Below are 22,561 nucleotides of genomic sequence, written 5' to 3'. Positions count from 1 at the left end.
AACCCCGTGGGGCACTAAGCAAAGGGGCGTCCTCGCCGCCTGCCCTGGGTAATTCAGTTTGAATTAGCAGACACCTTTGCACAAATCATTTTAATTACAATTTATAATATCTAGAACAGCGGTCATTTCGTATGACCGCCGGGCTTTCTAGTATGAAATAATCATATAAATTTGAAAAAGAAGTCAAAGTAAACACTTTGTCCATATCCTCAAAATGGTAACAAAATACTGAGATACTGCTAAGAAAACAAGTTTTTAAAATAAGAAAATAATAAATAGTACATAGTGTATTTTACAAGAGCACTGAAAATATACACATTAGCACATATAAGAAATAGAATTTAAATAAATACACACAAAACTGCCAAATTTCTAAATGAAGATAATTTACAAGCACTTACACTTTTAAAAATTTGAAAATGCTAGAACTTTTACTAATGAAATGTTTTAACTGTGTGAACAACTTACAGTAGAAAGTCTTACTAATAGTATTTAAATTAAAAATGACATTTGCAAAGAAACAATCCTGGAGTTTAATGAAACTGAAGCCACAAGAACAAGAAGTTACTGGTTAAAGTTAACAATATTTTATTATTTTGCAATTAAATTACATTAAATCAGGATGTTATAAAACTAAAAACCATATATATGATAAAGTTATGTATATTGCTGATCTTAAACATACTTACTTATAGATCAAGTAACACAGTGACCTACTTCCAAGAGGTATTTGATTATTTAAAAACCCAAACTTTTGCCTGACCAAACGATGGCGCAGTGGATAGAGCGTCAGACTGGGATGCAGAGGAACCAGGTTCGAGACCCCAAGGTTGCCAGCTTGAGCACGGGCTCATCTGGTTTGAGCAAAAAGCCCACCGGCTTGAACCTAAGGTCACTAGCTCCAGCAAGGGGTTACTCAGTCTGCTGGAGGCCCGCGGTCAAGGCACATACGAGAAAGCAATCAATGAAGAACTAAGGTGTTGCAAGCGAAACGAAAAACTAATGATTGATGCTTCTCATCTCTCTCCATTCCTGTCTGTCTGTCCCTGTCTATCCCACTCTGTCTTTGTAAAAAATAAATAAATTATTAAAAAAAGAAAAAACCCAAACTTTTGCCTGACCTGTGGTGGTAAAGTGGATAAAGCGTTGACCTGGAGTACTGAGGTCACTGATTCAAAATCCTGGCTTGCCTGGTTAAGGCACATACAGGAAGCAACCATGAACTGATACTCCTGCTCCTCAACCCTTTCTCTCTCTCTCTTTCTAAAATGAATAAATAAAATCTTTTTAAAATAATAATAAAAAATAAACACCTAAACTTTTGTGCATAGCATACATAACTTCTTTCTTGGCACACAGAGACTACTCATTCTCAAGTCAGAGGTCTGAACTCTCCAGTCGCTCTAATCAAAGACAAAATTAAAAATTCCCAACCCTGTAATTCATCATCCTAGATTCAAGATTTTATAACAGCATTAAGAATCAATATAATTTTAATATAAAAACTAAGTGGAAAAACATTAAGTGGATACAATATTTAGCCCCCTACATATAAAAAAAAACACATTTGATGATTCCAAATAACCAACTCAACATCTTAATATACTTTAGTACCAAAAGAAAACCAAAGGCACATAATCTTGTGAAGAAGGAAGAATGTCTCATTTAGAGAAATTGATTGTAAGAAGTGAACCAAGAGCTAAAAATTCTGAATTCTTATCACAGACAAGCCATTGAACAAATTAACACTTATCTCACTCAACCTTTTCAACTATAAATTTAACTTATTCAAATATAAGTCATAAAATGAATGTTTCAAAAAGAAGAAAACATATTTTGACCAAAGAAAAACAACTGTCCCCACCTTTAGCCCACATAAAGAAAAATCCCAAAGGTCCTGATAACAATACAGTTGTGGAAATGCAGAAAGATTTAAAGTAGGTTTAGTAAGTAGAAGGTGGCATTTTAATACCAAGGATGTAAACCTTAATTTAATCATAGCTGAGCACATACAGAGCTTTATTTTGTCAGTACTGTTCAATTACAAGGATATAGCACATTCTTGCCTACAAAATGATTAAAAGTGTGCAGCTCAAGAAAAAAAAAGATAATGATTAACTATAAAATATAAAATGTAAGTAATTGGCCTGGCCTGTTGTGGTGCAGTGGATAAAGCGTGGATGTGGAACGCTGGGGTTGCTGTTCGAAACCCCAGGCTTGCCCGGTCAAGGCACATATGACAAGCAACTACTACAAGTTGATGCTTCCCACTCCTCACCCCCTTTCTCTTTCTCCCCTCTCTCTAAAAAAGTTAATAAATAAAATGTAAGTAATTTACTATTACCATATGTTAATTAAAATGTATTAAACAAAAATATATTTAACTTATATTAAATATATACAGTAAAAATGTGAATGTCATGAAATATGTAAACATACTTCATTAAATGTGTTTAATCATTCTCAAAAATATCTACAGTAAATACTTAGCTTCTACTTGAACCATATTAGTCCTTACATCATTCATTCAACAGTCATCTTGATCACATGCCTGTTTTTTGGATCTTAGCATTTTTATCTTTTATTATCAAAAAAAGCAATGTTACTGACATTATTCATTTGGTAAGCTAAAACTAAACATAATTTGTGTTTCAAATAAAGTTTTAAGTGAGAGCAAGGGAGACAAAGAGAGACAGAGGCCAGACAGACAAAGAGAGGGATAAGAAGCATCAACTTGTACTTGCAGTGTTTTAGTTCTTCATTGATTATTTCTCATACATGCCTTGACGGGGGTGGGGAGAGTTCCAGCCGAGCCAGTTACCGCTTGCTCAAGCCAGCAACCAACCATGGGGTCATGTCTATAATCCCACACTCAGGCTGGCAACACCGTGCTCAAACTGGTGAGCCTGTGCTCAAGCCAAAAGAGCACACACTGAAGCCAGCAACCTTGGGATTTGAACCTAGATCCTCAGCATCTCGGGTCGAAGCTCTATCCACTGTGCCACCACCTGATAAGGCTGTTTTAAAATTTTAAAACTTATAATATTAGGTTAAATAAATAAGAAAAATGATGAAACCAGTAAACAGCAAGATTTGGAAATTATAATGGGGAAAAAAGGTTTGCAGAAGATAGAAAGGAACTATGCTTCAATTTTTGCAAATACAGAAGATTAAACTACCTGCCCACTAAAATCTGAAAATGCAGAATTAAAAGCAACGATTCAGGTGTTTTTCAACTTGAAAAATTGTATTTCTTTTTGTTGTTGTTGTTTTTTACAGAGACAGAGAGAGAGTAAGAGAGAGGATAGTTAGAAACAGGAATGGATAGAGATGAGAAGCATCAATCATTAGTTTTTTGTTGCAACACCTTAGTTGTTCATGGATTGCTTTCTCATATGCCTTGACCGTGGGGCTACACAGCAGACCGAGTAACCCCTTGCTTGAGCCAGCGACCTTGGGCCCAAACTGGTGAACTTTGCTCAAACAAGATGAGACCGTGTTCAAGCTGGCGACCTCAGGGTCTCGAACCTGGGTCCTCCACGTCCCAGTGCGACACTCCATCCACTGCGCCACCACCTGGTCAGGCTGTATTTCTTTTTATATCTCAAATTTATTTCTCTCTTCACTATTTTCATATGTACCGTTAAGTCTTTAATCTTTTTTTAATAATTGTTTTTAAAGTCCTTGTGTTTAAACACAAAATTCAGGACAGTGTTTCCTTCTATGAGGTCAGAAAAACAAAAGTGCACATAGAATGTTCTATTTCTTGAGTGATAGGTATACATTCTATCATCTCAGCATTTTTAGCTCTATTTCTATTGCATGATTTTTCTTCCAGTTATAAATGACATTTTCCGCCTGACCTCTGGTGGCGCAGTGGATCAAGCGTCAACCTGGAACGCTGAGGTTGCCGGTTCAAAACTCTGAGCCTGGCCCTGGTCGGTTGGCTCAGTGGTAGAGCGTCGGCCTGGCGTGCAGAAGTCCCGGGTTCGATTCCCGGCCAGGGCACACAGGAGAAGCGCCCATCTGCTTCTCCACCCCTCCCTCTCTCCTTCCTCTCTGTCTCTCTCTTCCCCTTCCACAGCAAGGCTCCATTGGAGCAAGGATGGCCCGGGCGCTGGGGATGGCTCCTTGGCCTCTGCCCCAGGCGCTGGAGTGGCTCTGGTTGCAACAGAGCGACGCCCCGGAGGAGCAGAGCGTCGCCCCCTGGTGGGCGTGCCGGGTGGATCTCAGTCGGGCGCATGCGGGAGTCTGTCTGACTGTCTCTCCCCGTTTCCAGCTTCAGAAAAATACAAAAAAAAAAAAAAAACCCAAAATTCTGGGCTTGCCCAATCAAGGCACATATGGGAGTTGATGCTTTCTGCTCCTCCCTCTCTTCTCTTTCTCTCTCTCTCTCTCTCTCTCTCTCTGTCTTTCTTCTCTAAAATGAATAAATAAGAATAATTTTAAAAAATAAAACAAATGACATTTTCCTACTTATTTGCATATCTAGTTCACACAAAATTCAGGACAGTGTTTCCTTCTATGAGGTCAGAAAAACAAAAGTGCACATAGAATGTTCTATTTCTTGAGTGATAGGTATACAGTATTTACCTTTATTCTTTAAACTATATATGACTATACATATACTGTAGTTCTTGAAAAACTACAATAAAAATTAAATTGACACTCTCACAAAAGATTCAGTAGGAAAACTTAAGAAAAGGGGAAGGGTGCAGGGGAAAGACTTCACCAAAAATATCAGAGTACCAAAGGGCTCCATCTCCTACACACACACACACACACACACACACACACACACACACACACTAGTTGGCAATGGTCAGAGTCAACTTCTGCAGAACTCTGGAATCTAAGCAAAAACTTAAAGCAACAACCAAGGAAAGGTTTAGCAAAGAAGCATTGCAATAGAAGAGTAAGTACTATGGGGTTTAAATTGACTGTCTACCATCTCCCAGTCCCCAGCTCCCAGTTCACCAGAGGCAGTAAAAATGGCAGCTTTAATCCTGGTGCAGGCTGATAGTGCCAAGGAAGCAATGCAAATCTTTCTCAAAGTATTGTGGTTGAGCCCTGGTCGGTTGGCTCAATGGTAGAGTGACAGCCCGGCGTGTGGATGTCCCGGGTTAAATTCCCGGTCGGCACACAGGAGAAGCATCCACCTGCTCCTCCACCCCTCCTCCTCTCATTTCTCTCTCTCTCCCTCTCTTTTTTTCTCTTGCCTTCCAGCAGCCAAGGTTCAAGTCAGCCCCAGGTGCCGAGGACAGCTCCATGGCCTCCGCCTCAGGCGCTAAAAAATGGCTCTGGTTGCAATGGAGCAAGGGCTCCAGATGGGCAAAGCCTCGCTCACTAGTGGGCTTGCCGGGTGGATCCCAGTCCAGGTGCATGCAAGAGTCTCCCTCTGCCTCCCTTCCTCTTACTAAAATAAAACTAAAATAATAATAATAAAAGACCTGTGGTTAAAAATTATGACCTGACAGCTTCCTCAAATACTGGCACAAGGACTTTGTCTTTGTTCTGCTTGACTTGGACTATTCCCAGGACAAGCAGCCTGAGGGTAAAGAAAAATGGACAGGATAGGACAAAAGACAAATAAAAGCCTGAGATGAGAGAATGAGAGAAAATAAGATATGTGGGGTGAAATGAGATTGCTAAATTCTCATACGTAACAAGGAATCTAGAAGGACACACATATGTCCAGAGCTGACACACAGAAAAGGCCTTAGAAAACCCTAAGCTTTCACCTCTGTTTGACCTTCAGGCTCCACACAAACAGGAAGTGAAAACCAAAGCAGCATTTTAAATGGCCTGGTTTAGTGTTAAAAGAGTACCAGAACAGAGAACCTCCAGCCAAAATTAGGAGAGTATTTTCTTTTGTTTTTCTTCATTTTCATTTTTTGGGTTTGAGGGATACAAGAAAGTTGGTCAAACACTAGTTGATCACTAAGCTAATAGTATACAGACTTCAATAACTACACATGACAAAACATACTTCACAAAAATAGTTTAGAAAAGACACTAAACAAACAACAAACAATAACAAAAAACCCTGTGGAGGGAGAAATCTGATGTCTAGCAATGACACATAGTAATATTCAAAATGTCCCATTTTCAACATAAAAGTATGAGGCATGCAAAAAAATAAGAACCTAGGGCCCATTCACAGGAGAGACATTAGTATAGAAACTGTGCCTGTAACTCAGCCAAATGAAACCACAAAGAACTAAAAAAAAACAGTATCACACCAAGTAGAGCATATCAATAAAGAAATATATATTATAAAACTTCCAGTCAAGATGGTGGCATAGGTAAATGCTGTACTCACGTAATCACATCAAAATTACAACTAAACTACAAAACAACCATCTGAAATCTGTCTGAATGTTAAGTCTTACAACTAGAGGATTTAAGTAAGCCTGGCCAGGTAGCTTGGTGGGTTACAGTCATTTCCATATGGCAAGGTTGCAGGTTACGTCCTGGATCAGGGCACATAAAAGAATCAACCAATGAATGCATAAATAAGTAAAGCAACAAATCAGTATTTCACTTTGTTGGGCAGATATTTTATGCTCACTTCATTAAAGATTTCATCATTGCAGAGTTGTCTGGTAGAGAGTTAATGGGTTACATCAGGGGTAAAGCAGAACGCTCAGTCATTAGGGAAGAATGGTATGCGCAGGTCACAGCTCTGTCTGTTGCTCCAGAATTTTAATGCCTTCATTTGGCTGCTAAACTAATGGTTATTAGAGGGGATTTCAGAAAGAAAAGGTTGGTTTTTTTGTCTATATCTTTGTAAGAGTGTCTAACCATGTTGCAGTCAACATGTACAAGAAGCTGGACTTCAGTGTGTACAGGACGGACATAGAGTACTACTTGGCCAGCAACGGGGAGTCGGACGATGACACCTATGATATGAGAAAAGCCCTTTCCAGGGACACTGAGAAGTCCATCATACCACTATCCCACTCGGTGAGACCAGAAGATGTTGAGTAGTCACATGCAGTGGTTCTTAGGCCAATGCTCCAAATACTTACGGACAAGATTATTTTCACTGAATGACTTAGCGCTCTGTTAGAGAAAAGGACTCATTTAGGTCTTAAAGACTTTAGCAAAATATTTTAAATCCCGTCGTTTCCAGTTGTCAATATACTTACTGAAGCTGTCTACTGTAAAAGGAATCAATCGGAAAGGCAGCTAGGTCAGCAGGAGACATCCTATGGTCATGGTTCATGCTGCTCACCATATCCTAGGGCTGGGGAAAAGCTCCAGTCTCCTCCTCAGTTCTGTGCCTGAGAACCACTGCTGCATATGTGTATTTCTACTTTGTATTGAATTACTGATTGAAGCTTTAAAAGCATATATGAAAAGTTAAATCTAAGCTGTATAATAAAGTGCACTGTTGATGCTAAAACAAAAAGAGGTTCTCCCAAAAGAAAAGTTCAGGACCATGTGGCTTTACTGGTAAATTCTACCAAACAAAGAATAATTAACAATCCTTCTCAAACTCTCTCAACATGCAGAAAAGAACAGAATACATTCTAACTCTTTCTATGAAACAAGAATTACCTTGATATCAAAACTAGGTAAAACAAACAAATAAGAAACAAAAATAAAACAAGAGCCCTGGCCGGTTGGCTCAGCGGTAGAGCGTCGGCCTAGCGTGCGGAGGACCCGGGTTCGATTCCCGGCCAGGGCACATAGGAGAAGCGCCCATTTGCTTCTCCACCCCTCCGCCGCGCTTTCCTCTCTGTCTCTCTCTTCCCCTCCCGCAGCCAAGGCTCCATTGGAGCAAAGATGGCCCGGGCGCTGGGCATGGCTCTGTGGCCTCTGCCTCAGGCGCTAGAGTGGCTCTGGTCGCAATATGGCGACGCCCAGGATGGGCAGAGCATCGCCCCCTGGGGGGCAGAGCACCGCCCCTGGTGGGTGTGCCGGGTGGATCCCGGTCGGGCGCATGCGGGAGTCTGTCTGACTGTCTCTCCCTGTTTCCAGCTTCAGAAAAATGAAAAAAAAAAAAAAAAACAAAAAAAAATAAAAAAAAAATAAAACAAGAAAAAAAATCATAACCTCACCAGGTAGTGGCACAGTGGCGCAGTAGATAGAGAGTCAGACTGGGACGCAGAGGCCCTAGGTTTGAAACACCAAGGTCACTGGCTTAAGCACGGGCTCATTTAGCTTGAGCACGAAGTGTCACTGGCTTGAGCATGGGATCATGATCTCACGGTCACTGGCTTGAGCCCAACGTCACTGGTTTGAGCAAAAGGTCACTCGCTCTGCTACAGCCCCCCTCCCCGGTCAAGGCACATATGAGAAAGAAATCAATGAACAACTAAGGAGCTGCAACGAAGAATTGATGCTCATCTCTCTCCCTTCCTGTCTGTCTGTCCTATCTGTCCTTCTCTCTGACTCTGTCAAAAAAAAAAAATCATAGCCTGACTTGTGGTGGGACAATGAATAGAGCATCAACTTGGAATGCTGAAGTTGTCAGTTCAAAACACTTGGCTTGTCCAGTCAAGACACATATAAGAAGCAATCAATCAACAAATCAAGTGAAGCAACTATAATCTCTCTCCCCCTCAACTCTAAATCAATAAAACAAAATCTTAAAAAAAGAAAATTACAGACCAACATCCCCTACAAATACAGATGAATAACCTTTAATACAATAAAATACAGTACTAGCAGACCATATCCAACAGCATAGTAAAAGGATTTCACATTATGACAAATTGAGATTTATTTCATATAAATCAGTCAACACAATACACAGAATGGGAGCAATTCAAGATAGACAGAGTAGGCAGATGCTCCAACTCCCACTTCCCAGAACCAAGGTGGACTACAACTTAAATCTGAGAACACTCATTATGAAAGACAAACTTTGGACTAAACTAAGAGGATTCTACAGCCAAGGACCACCAAAGAACCTACACTGAGTCTGGTAGGAAAGGTGGAGATGCGCAAAAGGCTGCGCCGCAAGTGAATGGTGCCCAGGAGGGACTTTTGGAACAGGGAGGGCTATCCAGTGAGTTGTAGGTCCTTATCCCCAAAACCAGAATCCCAGCCAAAAGCCCTGGAGCCTGGAAGGGGCTTACAGATTGTATTTGGCTGAGAAAAAAGCCTAGACATGGTTTGAGAGAAGGAGGTAGGACTCTCAGATACAGGCTCCGTAATATAGGAACTGCACTGAGAGCCTCGCTCACAGCCACTTTCCCTGAGCTCCAGGAGGACACCCTAAACGTTGGGCTCAGTCACTCCACAAATTTAAAATGAACATTTTTCCTGGGAACAGCATCAACAGCAAAGAAAAGAAAGTGCCTCATCCACCAGGGGCTCCCCTACCCTAGCTAGAACAAAGGCGCTTAGAGCCAGGTGCCATGTTAGGGACACAAATAGTGCAGAAGTCTAAGGTACACCACCAATCGCAATGCTGAATGCTCCCCCAGGGCAGGCAGGCCAAAGGCAGCGCAAAACCCCCACCGCAGCCGCCGCCGCTGCTGCCAGAAGTCCAGGCTCAAACACAGTCTGGCTCACTGAGTAGGCACGCCTTCGGTTGGGCCAGAGGCCCGAGCGTAGCAGGAAGGAGTACGTGTGGGCGTACCCGCAAGCCTGCCAGTGGGCCTGTCCCAGTTGGGATCCGGGCCTGCGCGCAAACCTGCCTGGGGTGGGGCGCGCCCTCTCCGGTAATCCAAGCAGCCCCTCCACTGTGGCTACTAAAGTCTGAGCCCACTGGCAGACCTCCGGGAAGGAGGCAGCCCAGGAAGTGGTCCAAGCAGGCTGCGGCCCTAACCGCGGGGATGAGGGCAGAAGCAGACGCCCAAGTCCACAGCGCACACTGGCTCTCGGGGGCAGCAGAGGCTGAAGTGGCCATGGAAGCAGTCCAAAAGGGCAGCACAAGCCGAACCAGGGCAGCGACAGTCGCGGAGGTGGGCTGACGCCAGCAACACCTGTGCCTAAAAGCCCCAGGCAGCAACAGTGGCGGTGGCCTGGTAGACATACCACACAAGGGAGCACTGGGGCCACACCCACTGAACCCTTGAGATTACACCCTACTGAGTGCTACCATGCCTAATCACTAAATTACAGTACTAAGCCCAACAAGTAGCCAGAAATAAGAGGCAATAGAAAGCAGATTTTAGGGGAACTTAAACTTTTAAAGGAACTTCTCCTAGGCCAAGAGTAGATAAAAGCAAACCTAGGAGTGTAGCTGATATTTACAATGGCACCTGGACCCAGCATAGAAAGCCAAAAGATCTGGATAACCTGTAGCACCCAAAAGGTGGATAAGAACCAGTCATTAGGCAGTGACCCCCAATGATCTGAGCCAAGCCATGGCCAGGAAAGTCCAGGGCAACACAGACAAAATGGGAAGACAGAGAAGTGCAATCCAAATGAATTAACAACCCCAGAAAATGAACTAAGTGAGATGGAAATAAGCAAATTACCGAATGCAGAGTTTAAAATAATGATTAGAATGCTGAAAGATCTTAGAACAACAGTGGATCGACACAGTGAGAACATAAAGAGATAACAAGCATCAAAAAGGACATTGCAATAATAAAGAAGAACCAGTCAAAAATGACAATTATAATATTAGAAATGAAGACTACATTAGAAGCAATTACAAGCAGGCTAGATGAAGCAGAGGATCGAATCAGTGATTTAGAAGACAAGATAAACGAAAACACGGAAGCAGAGCAGCAAAAAGAAAAGAAACTGAAAAAATCATTGGAAACTCTAAGATAGCCCTGTGACAACCTAAAGAGAAATAACATCCACATCATAGGGGTTCCTAAAGAAGAGAAAGAACATGGATAGAGACCTTGTTCAATCAAATCATAGCTGAAAACTTCCCTAAACTGATGCGTGAGACACAAGTTCAAAAAGCACAGAGAATTCAATTAAAGAAAAACCCAAAGAAATCCACACCAAGAATCATCATAATTAAAATACCAAAGCTAAGAGATAAAAGAGAAAACATTAAAAGCTGCTAGAGAAAAAAAGGCTATCACCTACAAAGGAGCCCCCATAAGTATGACATCCTACTTCTCCACAAAAACACCTGAGGCCAGAAGGGAATGGCAAGAAATATTCAAAGTAATGCAGAACAAGAGATTACAATCAAGACTACTTTATCCAGCAAGGCTATAGTTTAAAATTGAAGGAGAAATAAAAAGCTTCTCAGACAAAAAAAAAAAACCCTCAAGAAATTAATTACAACCAAACCAGTGCTGCAAGAAATGTTAAGGGGCCTGTTGTAAACAGAACAAAGGAGGAAAAGAATATATTAAAAGAGGAAGATAGCTTTAACGAATAAAATGGCAATAAACAACTACATATCAATAATAACCTTAAATGTTAATGGATTAAATGATCCAATCAAAAGACATAGGGTAGCTGTGTGGATAAAAAAACAGGACATATACATATGCTGTCTACAAGACATACACCTCAAAACAAAAGATACACATAGACTGAAGGTAAAAGGATGGAAAAAAATATTTCATGCAAATGCAAATGAATAAAAAGCTGAGGTAGCAATACTTATATCAGACAAAATGGACTTTAAAACAAAGGCTTTAGTAAGAGATAAAGAAGGTAAGAGATAAAGAAGGTCACTACATAATGATTAAGGGAGCAATCCAACAGGAAAATATAACCATTATAAATATCTACGCACCTAATATAGGAGCACCTAAATATATAAAGCAGACTTTGATGCATATAAAGGGTGAGATCAACAGCAATACTATAATAGTAGAGAATTTAAATACCCCACTAGCATCACTAGATAGATCCTCAGGAAAGGAAATTAACAAAGAAACAGTAGACTTAAAGAACACACTAGATCAACTCGATTTAATAGATATCTTTAGAACCTTTCACTGTAAAGTAGCAGTTATACATTCGTTTCAAGTGCTCATGGTATATATTCTCTAAGATAGATCACATGTTAGGGCACAAATGTGGTCTCAACAAATTTAAGAAGATTGAAATCATATCAAGCATCTTCTCTGATCACAATGGCATGAAACTGGAAATTAACCACAACAGAAAAACTGAAAAATACACAAACACATGGAAACTAAATAGCATGTTATTAAATAATAAATGGGTTAACAATGAGATCAAAGAAGGAATAAAAAAATTCCTAGAAACGAATGATAATGAGCATATAATAACTCAAAATTTATGGACACAGCAAAAGCAGTACAGAGAGGGTAGTTCATAGCACACAGGCATACCTTAAGAAGCTAGAAAAAGCTCAAATAAACCTAACCCTGCATCTAAAAGAGCTAGAAAAAGAACAGCAAGTAAAGCCCAGAGGTAGCAGAAGGAAGGAAATAATAAAGATCAGAGCAGAAATAAATGACATAGAGGCTAAAGAAACAATACAGAGGATCAATGAAACCAGGAGATGGTTCTTTGAAAAGGTAAACAAGATCGATGAACCTTTAACCAGACTCACCAAGAAAAAAAGAGAGAGGACTCAAATAAATAAAATTAGAAACGAGAGTGGAGAAATAACAACTGACACAACAGAAATACAAAATATTGTAAGAAAATACCACAAAGAACTGTATGCCAAAAAATTAATCCTAGGTTAAATGGACAAATTCCTTGAAACATATAATCTTCCAAAAATCTATCAGGAAGAATCAGAAAACCTAAACAGACTGATTACACCAAATGAGATCGAAACAGTTATCAAAAAATTCCCAACAAACAAAAGCCCTGGGTCAGATGGAGTCACAAGTGAATTCTACCAAATATTCAAAGAACTAACTCCTATACTTCTCAAGCTATTCCAAAATATTCAAGAGGAAGGGAGACTTCCAAGCTCCTTTTATGAGGTGCACATAATTCTGATTACAAAGACAGGCAAAGACAACACAAAGAAAGAAAATTATAGGCCAATATCCCTGATGAATTTAGATGCTAAAATCCTCAACAAAATATCAGCAAACTGGATCCAGCAATACATGAAAAAAATCATACATCATGATCAAGTGGGATTTATTCTGGGGAGGCAAGGCTGGTACAATATTTGCAAATTAATCAATGTGATTCATCACATAAACAAAAGGAAGGAGAAAAACCACATGATAATTTCAATAGATGCAGAAAAAGCATTTGATAAAATCCAGCACCCATTCATGATCAAAACTCTCAGCAAAGTGGGAATACAGAGAACATACCTCAACATGATAAAGGCCATCTATGACAAACCCACAGCCAATATAATACTCAATGGGCAAAAATTAAAAGCAATCCCCTTAAGATCAGGAATAAGGCAGGGGTGCCCCCTTTCACTACTCTTATTCAACATAGTTCTGGAAGTCCTAGTCACAGCACTCAGACAAGAAAAAGAAATAAAAGGCATCCAAATAGGAAAAGAAGAAGTAAAACTATCATTATTTGCAGATGATATGATATTGTATATAGAAAAGCCTAAAGTCTCAGTCAAAAAACTACTGGACCGCCTGACCAGGCACTGGCTCAGTGGATAGAGCGTCGGACTGGGATGCCAAGGACCCAGGTTCGAGACCCCGAGGTCACCAGCTTGAGCGTAGGCTCACCTGGTTTGAGCAAAAAGCTCACCAGCTTGGACCCAAGGTCGCTGGCTCGAGCAAGGGGTTACTCAGTCTGCTGAAGGCCCGCAGTAAAGGCACATATGAGAAAGCAATCGATGAACAACTAAGGTGTCGCAATGAAAAAATTGATTGATGTTTCTCATCTCTCCGTTCCTGTCTGTCTGTCCCTGTCTATCCCTTTCTCTGACTCTCTCTCTGTCTCTGTAAATAAATAAATAAATAAAGGAAACATTAAAAAAAAAAAAAACTACTGGATCTGATAAATGAATTCGGCAAGGTGACAGAATATAAAATTAATACTCAGAAATCAAAGGCATTTTTATACACTAACAATGAACTGTCAGAAAGAGAAATCAAGGAATCAATCCCCTTTACCATTGCAACCAAAAAAATAAAGTATCTAGGAATAAATTTAACCAGGGAGATTCAAGACTTGTACTCGGAAAAATATAAAACATTGATAAAAGAAATCAGGGAAGAAACGAACAAGTGGAGGCATATACCATGCTCATGGTTAGGAAGAATAAACATCATTAAAATGTCTATATTACCCAAAGCAATTTATAAATTCAATGCAATACCAATTAAAATACCAATGACTTACTTCAAAGATATAGAACACATATTTCAAAAATTTATATGGAACCAAAAGAGAACACAAATAGCCTCAGCAATCTTGAAAAGAAAGAATAAAGCGGGAGGTATCACATTTCCGGATATCAAGTTATATTAAAAGGCCATTGTACTCAAAACAGCATGGTACTGGCATAAGAACAGGCATATAGATCAATGGAACAGAACTGAGAACCCAGAAATAAACCCACGCTTTTATCAACAACTGATATTTTACAAGGAGGAAAGAGCATACAATGGAGTAAAGACAGTCTCTAACAAATGGTGTTGGGAAAATTGGACAGCTACCTGCAAAAAAATGAAACTAGACCACCAACTTACACCATTCACAAAAATAAACTCAAAATGAATAGAAGACTTAAATATAAGTTGTGAAACCATATGCATCTTAGAAGAAAACATGGGCAGTAAGCTCTCCAACATCTCTCGCAGCAATATATTTGCTGATTTATCTCCACAGGCAAGTGAAATAAAAGACAGGATAAAAAATGGGACTATATCAAACTAAAAAGCTTTTTTACATCTAAAGACAATATGAACAAAATAAAAAGACAAACCACATAATGGGAGAACATAATCGACAGTACGTCTAATAAGGGGTTAATAACCAAAATTTATAAAGAACCTGTAAAACTGAATACCAGGAAGTAGACACTTCTCCAAAGAAGACATACAGATGGCCAATAGGCATATGAAAAAATGTTCAACATCACTAATCATTAGAGAAATGCAAATTAAAACCACAATGAGGCCCTGGCTGCTTGGCTCAGTGGTAGAGCGTCAGCCTGGTGTGCAGGATTCCCGGCCAGGGCACACAGGAGAAGCGCCCATCTGCTTCTCCCCCCCTCCCCCCTTCTCCTTCCTCTCTGTCTCTCTCTTCTCCTCCTGCAGCCGAGGCTCCACTGGAGCAAAGATGGCCCGGGCGCTGAGGATGGCTCTGTGGCCTCTGCCTCAGGCACTAGAATGGCTCTGGATACATCAGAGCGACGCCCCAGAGGGGCAGAGCATCACCCGCTGGTGGGCATGCCGGGTGGATCCCGGTCGGGCGCATGCGGGCGTCTGTCTGACTGCCTCCCCGTTTCCAGCTTCGGAAAAATGAAAAAAAAAAACCACAAAAAACCACGAGATATCACCTCACACCAGTCAGAATGGCGCTCATTAACAAAACAACACATGATAGGTGCTGGCGAGGATGTGGAGAAAGGGGAACCCTCCTGCACTGCTGCTGGGAATGCAGACTGGTGCAGCCACTGTGGAAAACAGTATGGAGATTCCTCAAAAAACTAAAAATGGAACTTCCTTTTGACCCAGCCATCCCACTTTAGGAATATATCCCAAGAACACCATATCACTGACTCAAAAAAAAAAAAAATGCACCCCTATGTTTATGGCAGCATTGTTCACAATAGCAAAGATCTGGAAACAGCCCAAGTGTCCGTCAGTGGACAAGTGGATTAAAAAGCTGTGGTACATATATACAATGGAATACTATGGGGCCATGAAAAAGAAGAAAATCATACCTTTTGCAACAACATGAATGGACCTGGAAACTATTATGTTAAGTGAAATAATCCAGGCAGAGAAAGAAAAATATCATATGACCTCACTCATTTGAGGAATCCAATGAACAATGTGAACTGAGGAACGGAATTGAGACAGAGGAGAGATCAAAGGGACCAGAGGAAAAGAGGACAGAGGGAAAGGGGATGATAGGATGGGATAAACCTGAAGGGAAGGGGGGAGGGAGCTGTTGGGAGGGGGATAAGGGAGATGTTGAGGGTAATACGGGGGAGGGGGGATGCATTCAGGGAGACACTAGAATCTATGTAAACAATAAATGAAAAAATAAAAAAATTTTAAAAAGGAAAGAAAATACACAGAATGAAGAGAAAAATAGTATGATCATTTTTAACACAAAAAAAGCATTTGACTAAATCTAACACTATCATGATAAAAACATTCAAACTAGGAATAGTATAAAACTTCTTCAACATGAAAAGGGATTTTATGAAAAACTCATAGTTCAAATAGTCAATAGTGAAAGACTAAACACTTTCCCCCTGCTGAGATCAAACAAAATAGGTGCTTTCATATGCCACTTCAATTCAATACTGTACTAGAAGTTTTAGCCAGAGAAATTAGGTAAAAATAAAAAATAAAAGCCATCCAAATTGGAGAGAGTAAAATGACCTATTCACAGATGACATGATTCTATATATGGAAAACCAAAAGAATATACAAAAATTATTAGAGCTAATAAATTCAGCACCAAGCTCTCTTGGTTCCTGAGATTAGCATTAGAGAGGAGAGCAGAGAAAGGCCACATGAAGGAGGCCAGGAGAAACAGCCAAGATGGTGGAGTGTTGAGTGAGAAGCCAGTTTGTGCAGAGTTTGTACAAGGAGAAGGAAGGAGATGGGGAACAGAGGTGAATAAGTCTGGTGAGCTAGAAACCTTTGATTCTAGGAAACTCAGATAAGTCAGTAGCTTTGGGAGCACTGAATGTGAGTGGGTTTTGGAGCCCAGTGTGTGTGTTTTTTCTTGCCCGCCGGTGCAAGCTAGGATTAAAGATGATGGCCCACCAAAAAAAAAAAAAAAAAATCAGCACCAAAATCAGTTGTATTCCTATACATTAGCAATGAACAATCTGAAAACAAAATTAAGAAAACAATACTGCCTGACCAGGCAGTTGCACAGTAGATAAAGCATCGGATTGGGAAACAGAGAACCCAGAATCAAAACCCCAAGGTCTCCTGACCAGGCAGTGGCACAGTGGATAGAGTGTCGGACTGGGATATAGAGGACCCAGGTTCGAGACCCCGAGATCGCCAGCTTGAGCGCAGGCTCATCTGGTTTGAGCAAGGCTCAACAGCTTGAGCCCTAGGTCGCTGGCTCAAGCAAGGGGTCACTCAGTCTGCTGTAGCCCCCCAGTCAAGGAACATATGAGAAAGCAATCAATGAACAACTAAGGAACCGCAACAAAGAATTGATGTTTCTCATCTCTCTCCCTTCCTGTCTGTCTGTCCCTATCTGTTCCTCTCTCTGACTCTGTCTCTCACACACACACACACACACACACACACACACACACACACACACACAAAACAAACCCCAAGGTCGCCAGCTTGAGCATGGGGTCATCGGCTTGAGAACAGGGTCACTGGCTTGAGCGTGGGATCATAGACAAGACCCTATGGTCGCTGTCATGAGCCCAAAGGTTGCCGGCTTGAAGCCCAAGGTCGCTGATTTGAGCCCAGGGTTGCTGGCTTGAGCAAGGGGTCACTCACTCTGCTATAACCTCCCCCAACCCCTGTCAATCGTGGCACATATGAGAAAGCAGTCAATGAACAACTAAGGAGCTCCAGCAGGGAGTTGATGCTTATCTCTCTCCCTTCCTGTCTGTCGGCAAACTCATTAGACAACAGAGCCAAATATCAACAATACAACGAAATTTCTTTTGAGAGCCAAATTTTTTAAACTTAAACTATATAGATAGGTACATTCCTTATCGAGATAGCGCCTGAACGTGGTATTCTGTGGAAGAGCCACACTCAAGCGGCCAAAGAGCTGCATGTGCCTTGCGAGCCGCAGTTTGCCAAGCAGGGTTTTAGGTGCTTATGCTTATGGATAAGTGACATGAATCACAAAAATGCTATAAAAGACAGGAGAAAGGACTTGGAAATTCTATAATAAGGTACCTGCAAAAACCGTGAAGCAGTATAGTGTTATTTGGTAGTGGAATTAGATTAATTGTAAATGCGTAATGCAAGACATAAGGCAGCCAAAAAATATTTTTTAAAAATTCATATGCAATTGCAAGGGAAAAGATAGCCAAAATACAATCTTGAAATTCTTGAAAACAAAATTGGCGGAGACACTTCATGATTTCAAAATTACCATAAATCTATAGTAATCAAAACAGTGTGATATTGCATAAAGATAAGCATATATGTAAATGGAACAAAACTAAGAGTCCAGAAATAAACCCATACATCTACGACCAACTGATTTTCAACAAGAACACCAAGACCTTTCAATGGGGAAAGAATAATCTCTTCAACAATGGTAATGGCACAACTGGATACCCACTTGCAAAAAAATGAGTTTGGACATTAACCTTATACTATAATTCAAAATGGATCAAAGACCTAAATATAAATGCTAAAACTATAAAACTCTTAGAAGATATACACATGGCAAATAAACACACAGATTCTCAATACCACTAGTGACTCAGGAAATGCAAATCAAAACCATAAGATATCATTTTACATCTACTAGCATGAATATAATCAGAAAATAAAAAACAAGTGTTGGTGAGGTTGTGGAGAAGTCTGGAATCCTTGTGCACTGCTGATGGGGATGCTAAATGATATAGCACAGGGGTCGGGAACCTATGGCTTGTGAGCCAGATGTGGCTCTTCTGATGGCTGCATCTGGCTCGCAGACAAATCTTTAATAAAAAAATAATAATGTTAAAAATATAAAACATTCTCATGTATTACAATCAATTCATTTCCTACAGCTCATGTTCACAGTTGCGGGTGACTGAAGCCAATCACAGCTGTCTTCTGGGACAACACCAAATTTTTATTGGATAATGCCTAACATACAAGGGTCGTTGTATGGCTGTCACAGAATTACATTTTAAAATATGTGGCGTTCATGGCTCTCTCAACCAAAAAAGTTCCCGACCCCTGATGTAGCAGATAGAAAACAGTATGGTTGATTCATCGAAAGAGTTAAACATAGAATTACCATATAATCCAGCAATTCTACTTCTGGGTATATGTATAGCCAAAACAATCAAAAGCAAGGATAGATGTTTGTATATCAATATTCAATAGCATTTCAGCAGGAAAAAATGAAAAAGTCTGGAGATAGCTGTGACAGTTGCACAACAATGTGAATGTATATAATGTCACAGAAATATACACTTAGAATATTAAAAGGGTAAATTTTATGTTATTTATATTTTGCCACAATTTTATAGAAAGAGAAAGAACCATTGTGTGAATGTGTGCAGTAATCACTTAGGAAATGTAGCAGCTTGAGGTAGAGAGCTACATTTAATGAATATCTACTTAAAATGTGTAGTTGGACTAATTATAAACATATAAAGTGAAAAACGTCTACCAAAAAATGGGCAAATGACTTGAATAAACATTTCATCAAAAAAGATATCAACTGACCAAAAAGCACAAGAGGCTCCACAACATTTACTCATTATGGAAATGCAAGACAAAATCAGAAGATACCGTCTAACCTGTGGTGGTGCAGTAGATAAAGCGTCAACCTGGAAATGCTGAGGTTGCTGGTTCAAAACCCTGGGCTTGCCTGGTCAAGGCACATATGGGAGTTGATGCTTCCAGCTCCTCCCCCCCTTCTCTCTCTCTCTCTCTCTCCCCCCCTATAATGAATAAATAAAAAATCTTAAAAAAAAAAAAGAAAAAAGAAAATACTATACTTCTTAGTATAGTATTTTTAAAAAGAAAAAAAAAATCAGAAGATACCACATATACCCACTAGGATGGCTATAATTTAAAAAAAAGAAAAGGCACAAAATAACAAATATTAGTGAGGACATAAATTAGAACCACTGAACACTACTGCTGAGAATGTAAAATGTAAAATGTTGCAGCCTCTGTAGAAAAGAGTTGGCAGTTCCTCAAACAGAACTACCATATGACCAAACAATTCCACTCCTAGGTACATACCCCAAAAGGCTTGAAAACAGGTATTCAAACAAAAATTTGTACATCAGCATTCACAGAAGCACTATTCACAATAACCATAAGGTGGAACTAACCCTAAACATCCATCAACTAATGAATAGATCAACAAACGTGGTAGGTACAGCCGTACAACAGAATGTTATTCAGCCATAAAAATAAAGTACTGATACATGTTATATAAACAGACTTAGAAAAAAATTATGCTGCCTGACCACGCAGTGGCACAGTAGACAGAGCGTCAACCACGGACGCTGAGGAACCAGGTTAGAAATCCCAAGGTCACCAGCCTGAGTGCTGGCTTATCCAGCTTGAGCAAGGACTCACCAGCTTGAGCATGAGGTTACTGGTGTGAGCATGGGATCATGGACATGACCCCATGGTCACTGGCTTGAGCCCAAAGGTCACTGGCTTGAAGCCCAAGGTCACTGGCTAGAGCAAGGGATCACTGGCTTGGCTGGGGTCTCTCAGTCAAAGAACATATGAGAAAGCAATCAATGAACAACTAAGGTGTCACAACAAAAAACTGATGATTGATGCTTCTCATCTCTCTCCGTTCCTGTCTGTCCCTATCTATCCCTCTCTAGTTCTCTGTCTCTGTAAAAAAAATAATAAATTTTAAAAAACTTTTTAAAAAAAGATTAAGACATTTCCTATAATATCAGCAAAGACTGATATTATGGAAAGCTTCTCAGGCACAATTTATTCATGGACTTATTTATTCTAAAATCTAAAAGATAATTTTTTAAAAGCTGGATGAGGTGATTCTTCTAATTTAGTCACTGTGATTGAAAGAACAAAATCCAGAAACAACTATCACAATCACTTCTTAAACATGGTATCACAGGGCTTTACATTTAAAAAACACAATACAAAAATTTCCTTTGGCTATTTCACACAATCATTTTATAAGACAGTTTCAAATGGACTAAGTGAATTCCCCAGTTACTCACTGTAAGCACTATTTCCTTTCTAACAGTGACTTCCTCTACCTATGTCACCTAGAATTAAAAGTTCTCTGAACCCTGACTGGCTGGCTCAGCGGTAGAGCGTTGGCCCGGCGTGTAGAAGTCCCGGGTTCAATTCCCGGTCAGGGCACACAGGGGAAGTGCCCATCTGCTTCTCCACCCCTCCCCTGCTCCTTCCTCTCTGTCTCTCTCTTCCCCTCCCGCAGCCAAGGCTCCATTGGAGCAAGGTTGGCCCAGGCACTGAGAATGGCTCCATGGCCTTCGCCTCCGGCACTAAAATGGCTCTAGCCCAACGGAGCAATGACCCAGATGGGCAGAGCAATGCCTTTTGGTGGGCATGCTGGGTGGATCCCAGTCGGGAGCATGCGGGAGTCTGTTTGCCTCCTCATTTCTAATTTCGGAAAAATACAAAATACAAAAACATAAAAAAAGTTATCTGAGTCAGTCTTCTCCTTTATCTGTTGGTCTCCAGATATCATTAGCTGTTTCTTCAAAGAAGTTTTCGAGTTGAAGCTACTTGACTTGACATCCTGTGCCTACCACTTAAGAGGCATATGAACTTTGGAGGTAATCTTCCTTTTTCTACATCATTATCTGATCTGTAAAATGGGAATAATAGCTCCACCTCAGTGGCTTGCTAAGAGAATGAAATAAAGAATTGAGCATACTGCCCATTACATAAATACCCAATACACTGCCATAATTCCTTAGAATAGGCCCTTACTGCTACTAGGTTATGTCTGTACCTCTTCAACTGGTTTCCTTCATTTCTATCTTTTAGTGGTCCAAAGGATTCTGCACATCGCAATCAGATTTACCTTTCACATATTACAAATACTCCTGTTACTCCCCAGCTTAAAAACCTTCAATGGGTCCCTACTTACTATAACATCAAATCTAATTTCCTTTGCTGGACTTTCAATATCCTCTAGTAAGAGCTATTCTCAAACTTTAGTGGCCTGACCAGGTGGTGGCACAGTGGATGGAGCGTTGTACTGGGATGCGGAGGACCCAGGTTTGAGACCCCGAGGTTGCCAGCTTGAGCGCGGACTCATCTGGTTTGAGCAAAGCTCACCAGCTTGGACCCAAGGTCGCTGGCTTGAGCAAGGGGTTACTCGGTCTGCTGTGACCCCATGGTCAAGGCACATATGAGAAAGCAATCAATGAACAACTAAGTGCCACAATGAAAAACTAATGATTGATGCTTCTCATTTCTCTCCATTCCTGTCTGTCTGTCCCTATCTATCCCTCTCTCTGACTCTGTCTCTGTAAAAAGAAAAAACAAACAAACAAAAAGACTTTAGTGTACATTGGAATCACCTGGAATGCCTGTTAAAAGATGGTTGTATCCCACCTCTAGAGTTTCCAATTCCCTAAGTCTGAAGCACAGCCTCAAAATCTACATTAATAATACATTTCTGTGTTCGCTTTGGCAGCACATACACTAAAATTGGAACGATACAGAGAAGATTAACATGGCCCCTGCACAAGGATGACACGCAAATTCGTGAAGCGATCCATATTTTTGTGCAGTGGTTACAACGGGGAGGGGCATGTAGGAGAGGGGAGAGGGGGAGAGGCATATAGGAGAGGGGAAGGAGGTTGAGGGAAGGGTATAAAGAGGGACAAATATAAGGTGAT

The 22,561-nt window shown here is 40.5% G+C and overlaps 1 protein-coding gene and 1 non-coding gene across 3 annotated transcripts in view; one reads left to right on the top strand and one right to left on the bottom strand.

The window, feature by feature from the left end:
- CSNK1G1 (casein kinase 1 gamma 1) overlaps window positions 1–22,561 on the bottom strand; it is a 505,634-nt gene that overhangs the window by 176,626 nt on the left and 306,447 nt on the right. The window lies entirely within an intron of this gene.
- LOC136377768 (U6 spliceosomal RNA) lies at window positions 22,341–22,447 on the top strand. Its single transcript, XR_010746400.1, has one exon. It is a non-coding gene; the product is annotated as a U6 spliceosomal RNA (small nuclear RNA).

Source organism: Saccopteryx leptura, chromosome 6 (assembly GCF_036850995.1).
Source record: "Saccopteryx leptura isolate mSacLep1 chromosome 6, mSacLep1_pri_phased_curated, whole genome shotgun sequence".
Classification (NCBI taxonomy): domain Eukaryota; kingdom Metazoa; phylum Chordata; class Mammalia; order Chiroptera; family Emballonuridae; genus Saccopteryx; species Saccopteryx leptura.
This window is presented reverse-complemented; position numbering and strand designations above follow the sequence as displayed.